The sequence below is a fragment of the Culex pipiens genome, chromosome 2 (assembly GCF_016801865.2).
Source record: "Culex pipiens pallens isolate TS chromosome 2, TS_CPP_V2, whole genome shotgun sequence".
NCBI lineage: Eukaryota > Metazoa > Arthropoda > Insecta > Diptera > Culicidae > Culex > Culex pipiens.
The window spans coordinates 60,072,578-60,083,473 of NC_068938.1; positions in this window are offsets into that span (position 1 = coordinate 60,072,578).

A 10,896-nucleotide genomic window follows, 5' to 3' on the forward strand; every position below is an offset into this window, starting at 1 on the left:
AAAATATTTTCAAGAAAAGAACATAATTAAAGTCCTCAAATTGTTTATAATAGCCCATTTTACCCGATAGAGCTCACACGCATTTACTCGTGCCAGACAGACTGTCTGTGACTGTGTTAGTGTCAAGCGAACTATTTAGCCAAATATTTGAAAATGGTGGATAGTTTAAATTAATATAGTTTTTTCCTTGTTTCGGTTTAGAACGACGAAATAAGCATTTTTAAATCCTTTTCTTGAAAAACTTGTTTAGAGATACGCCATGTTCAAATATTATTCTAGGACAATTGGAGGGAGTGCCAATCGTGTACGCTGTCTGTGATTTATTATTGTGTTAGTGTCAAGCGAGCTTAGATATTATCTAGCCAAACATTTGATAATGGCGTATAGTTTATATTAATATAGTTTTTTCCTTGTTTCGGTTTAAAACGACGAAATAAGCATTCTGAAATCTTTTTCTTGAAAAACTTGCTTAGAGATACGCCGTGTTCAAATATTATTCTAGAACAGTTGGAGGGAGTGTATCGCGAAAGCCGTCACGAAAAAAAAGATTCTCATACGAATTTTGAGTTGCGTTTTTAACTGACGAGCTCCGACGAGGCCCACACTACCGTCTGTCGGTGGATACGTGGTGGTCGGGCTGGGTGCACCATAACCGAGCTGCCGGTTCAACCAACACAAGCAAAGGTTCAACCGCAGGTTTAAGCCGAAGGTTCATTTTAGGCTAGCACGTACGATGCTCGCCTGGTTCAAACCAAATGAACCCCGGCTCACGGCGCACGATGAGCCTGAACCGATTGCGCTTGAGAGGTGTTGGTGCAAACATGAACCAGAAAAATGAGCCTAGCCTAGCCGTCCGCTTAGGCTCATGGGAACACTGAATTAAACCTATAAAATCACGTAAATGTTTTTTTATATTTTTTTTGTTCATTTTAAGCCAATTGTTGGTGGTGTAGCGGTAAGCGTGATAGCTCACCACAGTTAGCCTGGTGTTAAGGTAGGTCATTCCAGATGTAGGAGTCGTTTTCCTGGAGTTCGTACAGCCAAGAACCAGACAAAGCCTGATTTGATTAAGCCGCTGGTTGGCCAATCATATAGTCGTAAATTCGTATTCCAGGATGAATGGAATCCTAGATGTAAAAAAAGGTTTGGGTGCTCTCCCTAGATCCAACTCTAGTCTTAGACTTTAAACAAAACAAACTCTTTAGTTTATTACTACAATATAACTTATGTATTTCCTAAGTGCATTCACTGCACCAGAATTTGATCTTTAATTCATGATTTTTTTGAGAGTGTAATAAAATCTTTAAGAAACGGTTCGACGAATCAACATCATTACATCATAATTTTTCTAACAGTTTGATATCAATCAGTACCATCAATTTTTATTCGTAAGATCACAACATAATATCTCACCCTTATTTTCAACATGCACATCATGCTTCTAATTCTGCCGCGTATGCTGCGTTATGTGTGTTATGCGGAAAGCACGACAGTTTGAGCTTCACAGGAAAACTTACTTGAAATATTTCACTTTGCATTGGAAACTCACCTAGCCTATTGCTGGTCCGGTAAATTTATCTAATAAGGCTTAGCAGTTGCCTTATTAGATAAATTTCGTCTGATCTCTTTCTCAATAACATCCACTATCCAAAACAAGAGTTATTTTTAAAACATTATTATTTCATGGCCGGCAGGGTGGGTCTCGTGGCGCAGGGGTAGCGGCTTCGGCTGCCGATCCCGATGATGCTATGAGACGCGGGTTCGATTCCCGCCTTATCCACTGAGCTTCTATCGGATGGTGAAGTAAAACGTCGGTCCCGGTTTCTCCTGTCTCGTCAGAGGCGCTGGAGCAGAAATCCCACGTTAGAGGAAGGCCATGCCCCGGGGGGCGTAGTGCCAATAGTTTCGTTTTTTTCGTTTTTTATTTCATGGATTTTATGGGTTTCTTTTTAATTTTGGGTTCTCTGACTTGAACTTTATGTAAGCCATGAACTAGATCAATATTTATTTTTCTCGTTTTATGAAATCAAACAAAAAAAGTAAATTTTACCCAAAAAAAATATCTGGATCAATGTTTGGTATATGCATGTCTCCATACAAATTTGACATTAAAAAAAAGTATAGGTACGGAAATCTGTATGTAGCCAGATTTAGTTTCTTCAGCAATTAATAAATATACAGTTAAACCTCTTTTACGTGGTGGCATTACGCTTTTTATTTCGTCGATTTCTCTGGAACGACGCAACATTTTTGCAATGTTTTATAAGCAATTTTTAGTTTTGTTCAGATCTACAAAACGCTTTTTGAAGCTTGCAAAAATATTGTATGGTTTAAGAGCAATCTACAAAACAAAAAGCGTAACGCCACCTCGTTAAAAGAGGTATATAAAAAAAAGGATAAAATAAATATATGTTAAAAATAAAAACTCTGGGTTAATTAGGCCGATTCAAATATTTAAAAAAGTTTTTGTCCCTCCCCTGGCCGAGGTCAAGGGGGGGGGGGCAAAAAAATAAAAAAATATAAAAATTAAAATAACAAGCCATAGTCTTCACATTTAAATGAAAAAAGTGTTTTAAAATGCATTTTACACTAGTTCAGTTGTTTTGCAATCATTAGTTTTCAAAAAATCTAAGATCTGACAAAAACAAAAATTGTATCGAACAAAAAGAATTTGCATCGAAAATTTTCAAAAAATCTTAAGATTTTTTAATAAGCCCAAACATGCTAAAATGATTTTAAACGCAAAAGAATGTATTTTAATTTGCTTCCAGCTGGCTGCACTTGAATTTTCATTGAAATTTTGAAGTTTATTGTAAAAATATTTTTTTTGCCCCCTGATTTTTCGGGCCAATTTTGAAGGGGGGGGTGACAAAAACTTTTAAAAATATTTGTACTAGCCTTAGTGAAAGCATACAAGAAGTTATTTTTTGTTCAAAAATCAACGTTTTGAAAACCGTTCAAAAACAAATAGATGGTAGAAGTTCTCGAGAACTGTTCAATAGCAGCATATTTTAATGGTGTAGTGCAGCTTAACCCTGCGGGTCATTTTAGCTATTTGCTCCAGATTCGCGGGCCGCATGTAAAAAATAATTCAAAATTCCTCAAATTTTTGAATTTGAGCAGAAATAAAAAAATATACAAATATTGAAACAACAAGCCATAGATTCAACATCTGCATGGAAAAAGTGTTTTAAATTCATTTTACAATATGTCAGTTGTTTTGCAATCATTAGTTTTCAAACAAACATTTTAGCGGAAAAAACTTTTTGCGGTACTAAACATTGAAAATTTAAAAAAATTCAAAAGATTTTAAAATCAACTCAAAAATGCTAAACATGATTTTAGACGAAGGGGAATGCATTTTGAATTAATTTCAGCGGATTCCACTTAAATTTCCATTGACATTTTGAAGTTTTTTGGAAAAATATGTTTTTTGCCCCCTGATTTTCGGGCCATCTTTGAGGGGGAGAAGACAAAATAAAATAAAATTTGTATCGGCCTAAGATAAAATTTGTACCAGCCTAAGATTAATTGGATAAGTTTTCAGAAGTTTTTTGAACCGATAACTAAACGAATATTAGATCAATAAGTTCTACGTTTTGTGAACAGTTTTTTATTCTCTTAAAAAGCTTTATTTAAGGATAAAAGATTAAAAGAACAATAATGAAATTAAAAAAAAAAACATTTCATTAGCAAATGAAATTTTCATAAAGTTGAGTATTTGTTGAATTTAGATTTATTAGCATTATATAATATTAGAGAATAAAACAATATTTCTAAATCATTCATGCCTTTATTTGTATTTATTGTTTGTTTGAAATTTGAATTGAATTAAATTTATTGAAAAATCCAAATTTTGAATTGGTTTATAAACGGGTAATGATTTTAGCAGAATTATTTTCTTCTGAAATTCAATTAAACTATTTTCATCTTTTTTAGCTTATGTATTCAAAAAACTGAAAATAACACAGTAAAATGCATCTCTGAGTGGGAATTTTATTTTTAAATGGAAATTTGGCATCAAATTCAAATAAAAAAAACTTGATTTTGTCCATTTCCGAGACAAATTAATTATGCTGTTAAGGTTAAACTAAAGTAAACATAAATAAAATTTATATCTCCTGCCTGAAGAAAAAAGATTATAAAATCTTTAATACGTCTGTTTAGTTTTAGTTTTATGTAGCTCGAACCGCTTATTGGTTGGTAATTTTTTTAATGAAATAATTGTTTTAAATGAGATAAATAGAGGTTTTGCCACTTTGCCCCTTGATCTATGAAGATCAAATTTGGGCATGATTTGATGTAATTTATTTTGATTTCGATATTTTGCAGGAAGATTCACACAGAGCTCAACTTGATGTTTAGAACTTTGAGCGTTTTTTTTTTGAATTAGCGACATTTTCGGCTAAGTGGTCTCAAATACAAAAATATTTGTTTGAAACACAACCATATTCAGAATCTAAGTTATAAAAATTAAATAAAAGTTTTAATCATTTTTCATTAATTCCATTTCTAGCATTTCTAATAGGAAGCGACCAAGCAGGTTTCTCTTAAACATTTTGCCATATAATTTACCAGTAACTAACTTTTTTCGTTATCACATATAACTTTTTATAGATTAAGCCATCTTATATGATTAATGATATTCTCTTGTTCCACAGATCTCAAAGCGTTTACATTCACATAAAACTCACCCCGTAATTGCATTTAATCACTCATCATAAACGCATGTCATAAAAAATTCGTCACACTTCATATCACCCTCTGAAAAGTACTGCAGCCACCATCTGATGACCCCGACAATAGCATCAGTCAGTCAGTGACGAGTTTTAATTAGTAGCGTGACCCGCGACTAAAAATTAATGTTACACTCCCCTTCTCAGTGCCACAATTTGGCCACAGCCAGACTTTCTTTCTGCGTAAGTGGGCGCAAGTGCCAAGTTTGCTCCGGCGAATTTGTTCCGTTCTCGCCCAGTTGAGCAGGGTCATAAATGAGCCTAACTTGCTCTTAGCTAGGGTAGCTGCACCTAAAGTGGGTATAAATTGAACTAAATCTTCAAGTCAAACAGAATCAAGTCTTAAACGAAAAAACTTTCACATTTGTAGATCCAGAATAAACCCCTTTCTCATAATTTTTAATTGACTTTTATACGACGCGTTCGCCACATCGGAAATCACATATTTGAGATGGGGGTTAATTGATTGACTCTGGAGCGGAATTCATCGTCACACATAAAAAGACACAAGATCTTGGTCACCAGTCGCTCCAGACATTCATTCACCATCTTCGTGACACTGTGGCAGCGAGTAAATTAGCCGTATTTCTTGGCTTAATCGAATGAACTAAGTTGGTGTAGGGTCGGGTCACGCTACCACCAATTGATGATTCAGGCTAACAAAGTTAGTTCATCAGAGCTGTCGGAGCAGAGCAAGTCTTTTTTTATTCAAAAAAATTAACAGGACCAGGAACGACAGACACAACCGTTACATTGCCAAAATTTGACGACCAATTTGTTACTACGCTCTGGAAGGTGTGTCCTACCATTTCAAAACATTGCGTAGCATAAAACGGAATCATTCCTCAGTTCCCCGTTTCGACCTTTCTTCTACTAGGGTGTAGAACAGGGTACTTGTATATGAATCAACCTGTGCCGCGTGCATAGCTAGAACGACCACTACCGACGCCGCTAATCAAGGTAGAAGTTCAACATTAACCTCGCGCACACCACCACACCTGTGAGGTACGTTGTAGATTGCCAGCATAAAACAAAACAAAGAATCGACACCACCAGCAAGCGAAACATGCTTGCATGTTGCCCGATACATGTGTTGGTTTTTTAATAGAGTATGAAGTTGGGTTTGACTTTTGCCATTTGAGGAGTTGTTGTGTGTAGTTTTTTAAATGCTGAACACCTTCTCACCGATTGAGCGTGAAACGTGAACGGTGAGAATGGGTCGGGAAGGTATCGAAAAGTGAATTAAAGTTGTGTTTAAATGTTGAATTAATATTTAAGGTGCAAAATTACTGATATTTTTACGATAATTCGTATTTTAATTACCTTCATTTGGACAAAATTTAACTGATATCGATACATTAAAGAACCTAAAAATTCGTCAAAATAGACTGAGGTCGGTTAATTAAACAGTAACGTAATGTTTAGTAAACATAGATGATTTTAACCGTAGTATGGTCATCCGTCATCTAACTTATTTATGAGTTATTCATAGAATTAATGAGAAATTCATCGATTGGTATGCATATAAAATAAATGTATATAATTTTAAAATATATTATTTTTTATGTCACTCTAAAAGAATGTTATGTTCGTATCGAGAAATTAAAAGTGCAACATGGAGTTGAACTTTCAGTCAAGCTTCTGTGAAGTTCATCATGACAGTTGCAAAAGTTTAACTCCATGTTACCGGCTCACATTTCTCTTTTTAATTTCTCGATACAAAGTAAATGTCTTAACATCTCCCTCCTCAAAATGCATAAAAAAAATCAAGAGGAAAAATTATTAATTTAACATTTACATAAAAGTACAACTATACTCAATTGAATAGATTAACATTGTATATGGAAGTATAAATAAAAATGTCCATTTAAACAAATTTATTAATATTACTAATTAGGTATTCTTGAATCCATCTTAAGTAAGGGTTATTGTTTTTTTTATTCTACATTTTACAAACTATAATTTTTATCGTGAATTCAAATACAAATTTTATTTCATGTTTTCGACCCCTTCAAAATTTTCCCAAAATTCAGGATGCAAAAAAAAACTAACTTAATCCACCTATGTGGTTGGAGCCTTCCTCACTCATTACCAACAGTAGCTGTACACAAATTTCATCTATTTTTTAGATCCGGAATAAAAAGTATATAAATATCACTTAAGTGGCCATATCTCGAGACAGGGTAGCCAGATCTTCAATGTTTTGGACTCGTTGGAAAGGTCTTCTGATAACCTAACCAACGATGGGTTGGATGGTGGATCCGGACATAGTTTATATACATTTAAGTGATATCCGGCTTCCAAAAAGTACATAAATATCACTTAAACGGATAAATCTCGAGACAGGGTTGCCAGATCTTCAATGTTTTGGACTCGTTGGAAAGGTCTTCTGATAACCTAACCAACGATGGGTTGGATGGTGGATCCGGACATAGTTTATATACATTTAAGTGAGATCCGGCTTCAAAAAAGTACATAAATGACCATTTCTCGAGACAGGGTTGCCAGATCTTCAATGTTTTGGGCTCGTTGGAAAGGTCTTTTGATAACCTAATCAACGATGGGTCGGATGGTGGATCCGGACATAGTTTAAATACATTTAAGTGATATCCGGCTTCCAAAAAGTACATAAATATCACTTAAACGGATAAATCTCGAGACAGGGTTGCCAGATCTTCAATGTTTTGGACTCGTTGGAAAGGTCTTTTGATAACCTAACCAACGATGTGTCGGATAGTGGATCCGGACATAGTTTACATACATTTAAGTGAGATCCGGATAAATGTGAAAACACATTTTTATACATAACTTTTGAACTACTTATCGAAACTTCAATCTGTATAAAACTCGATCTATGGGACCCTAAACCAAGTCGAATGCAACAGGTTCGGGTCAAATCGGTTCAGCCAGTGCCGAGAAACGTGAGCTAGTTTGTTGGTCACATACATACATACACACACACATACACACAGACATTTGTTCAGTTTTCGATTCTGAGTTGATATGTATACATGAAGGTGGGTCTACGACGTTTTTATACAAAGTTCATTTTTAGAGCAGGATTATAGCCTTATCTCAGTGAGGAAGGCAAAACAATTATTTCCGAAAAACTTGGATTCCGCCGAAATAACTTTATCTATCATACGGTTCAGACTCGATTATCCGAAGACCTCGAAAAATTTCTCTTCGGATAAGCGAATCACGAAAATATATATATTTTTTTTTACTCTTAGAGCATCATTACCGGTGCGTTGCGGAAATTGTTGCTATTTTATTAACCCGTAACGCTTCTATTTTAGTTTAGTCACCCGGTCCCACACCGGTCGTTGCTAAATTGGGTTAGCAATTTACTACCCGACAACCTTACCGGTGGTTGCTGAACTATTGTGTATGGCAGTTTCATGAAAATTAATTCGAAATCATTGTTATAAGAAAACATAAAAGTTTTCACCATTTTAAATTATATTTTTTTATTGATGCAAAAAACATACTACAAAAACAGAAGACGCCTTCCAGAACCACTTTGGACTTTCATTGGCCAAATGGCCAGTTGACATGGAAACGGATACCAGAAGAATGGCCAACTTGATTATTTTGATGAAACCTTGTCATGTTGGATATTAAACTTTATGGAATTGAAAGATTTGAAAATCTAAGGTAAAGCAGTTGCCCTCTGGCCAAATATGGCCACTCCGGAAACTGTTTTCGGTGGCATATAATGGACACTTCTGGATTATGGAAGAAACCCCATCATCCGACATATTGAAATTGAAAGATATTTCAATCTACGGTCATGCCGTTGTTCGCTGATCCATTCTGGCCATTCTGGAACTGGTTCCCGGTGGCCCCTTGGGGACACTTCCGGAATATGAGAGAAACCATATCATCCGACATAACAAACTTCATGAAATTAAAGATATGTCAATCTAGGGTCATGCCGTTGTTTGCTGATCCATTCTTACCATTCTGGAAACGGTTACCGGTGGCTCCTTGGGGACACTTCCGGAATAAGAGAGAAACCATATCATCCGACATATCGAACTTCATAAAATTGATGGATATGTTAATCTACGGCGATGCCAATGTTCGCTGACCCATCCAAGCTAATCTGAAAACCGGTGGCCCCTTGGAGCCACTTCCAGAATACGAGATGAAGCCTATCATCCGATAAATCAAACTTCATGAAATTGAAAGATCATTCCATGGCCATGTCGTTATCAAACTACATGCAATTAAAAGATATGGCAAATTATGGTATTCTTTGGTCACTTTGGAACCCTTGCAATGTCCACGATATTGAAAAATGTCATAATTTCAATTCGATTCGCTAAAAAACGGTTTCTGGTGCCAATATTGGAAGCATTCAAAATAAGGAGTTAAAATGCTATATAGGGATCCACCCAGTGTTCCACAGTAGCCAGAATGAATCAGCGAAAAACGGCATGACCGTATATTGACGTAGCTTTCAATTTCATGAAGTTTGATATGTCGTATGATATGGTTTCTCTCATATTCCGGAAGTGTCCCCAAAGGGCCACCGGTAACCGGTTCCAAAATGGTCAGAATGGGTCAGCGAACAACGGCATGATCCTAGATTGACATATCTTTCAATTTCACGAAGTTTGATATGTCGGGTGATATGGTTTATCTCATATTCCGGAAGTGTCCCCAAGGGGCCACCGGTAACCGGTTCCAGGATGGCTTAGTGAACAACGACATTACCAAAGATGGACATATCTTTCAATTTAATGGAGTTTGAAGTGCAACACGATGGATTTTCACCAAAAAAAAAGTCAAGTTTGCCGTTCATCGGGTACCCGGGAACCGATTCCAGATTACCCGAAAGTGGCCAGTAACACTCCAGAGTGGTTCTGGAAATCGTGTATTGTGATTTTAGTATGTTTTATGGTTCAATTTAAATTATCATGAGTGTATTGGTATCACATATACGTGAAAAACAGTAAAACATGAACTTTTCCGATGTTCCGGATTTCCGGAACCGGTAGGTCACCTGGCCCTGATATTAATATTTGTGGTCAAAGTACAGGTGAATACCTGTCGGATGCAACCCGGAACATTACTGAAATTGAATTTCTCTTTATAATAAATAAATACAAGGAACTTTATACCTAAGTATATATTTTAAAGCAAATTCTTTCACAATTTTATTATTAGCACTCGATGCGAGTCTTCTGATGGAGCTCGAATCCCGTGTCTGGCATACGGTCGGCCTCATCCACGGGGTGTTCTAGACGTCCGTGCCGTGGGCCACCTTTGCCTTCTCCGACTTGTTATCGTCCCCTCCTCGCGACACGCCCAGCCGATCCAGTCAAACGCATCGTCGTCCAGGGATTCCGCGTCTGAAAAGTTATCCGTCGTCTTCTTGGCGGCCAACCGCTTCTTAGCTTGAGGCATTCGGAATCTGGAATTTCGAAAGGAACATGAAAAATCCGAGCAACGATGCAAAAAAATGGAACTCACCTAGAGATGTATCGCTTGTCTTCGGTGCAGTGATCCTTGGTGACCTTTGGCACTCTCCGTCTCTGGATTCTTCGGGTTCTTGAATGCAAACTAGCCAGCAAAAAGTTTCGCAGCGGGTCGCCGGAATAGCATAGCGGCGCGTTGTTGTTAATTGCCTGCGCAAAGTTCTGCACCGTCGGGTGGAAGTTGCCAGGGTAGTGATCCAGCTCGTACTTGCCTGTGTACTTGGCGCCGGCATGCTCCGACGATCATTGGAACGGGTCGTAGCGCGTCATGTGACGGTTATTCTCGTACGTCCATCCGGGAGAGGAAAGGCGCTATGTAAATGCAGAAAAGAAAAAGAAGTTAATCATTCCGCTTTGCGTTTCCCTCTTGGAAAAGTGTTGACCTTTTAATGACCACGGAACCAGCCATAACTTCCAGAAAGCCAAGAAGCATCCTCCCTGATGTAAAGGGTACTCCTTCCGGATGTTTTGCCGGTTTTCTGACTATTCGGAAGTCCAAACAGCATCCTACCTCTTGCACAGGGAACTCCTTCCGGATGGATACGAAACCGGCAAACTCCATCCGGAAGGGGTTCCTGCGCATGAGGGATGATTTTGCCAACTCCGTGACCATCCGGAAGGAGTTCGCTGTGCAAGAGGAAGGATGCTGTTTGGCCTTCCGAGTGGTCAGAAAA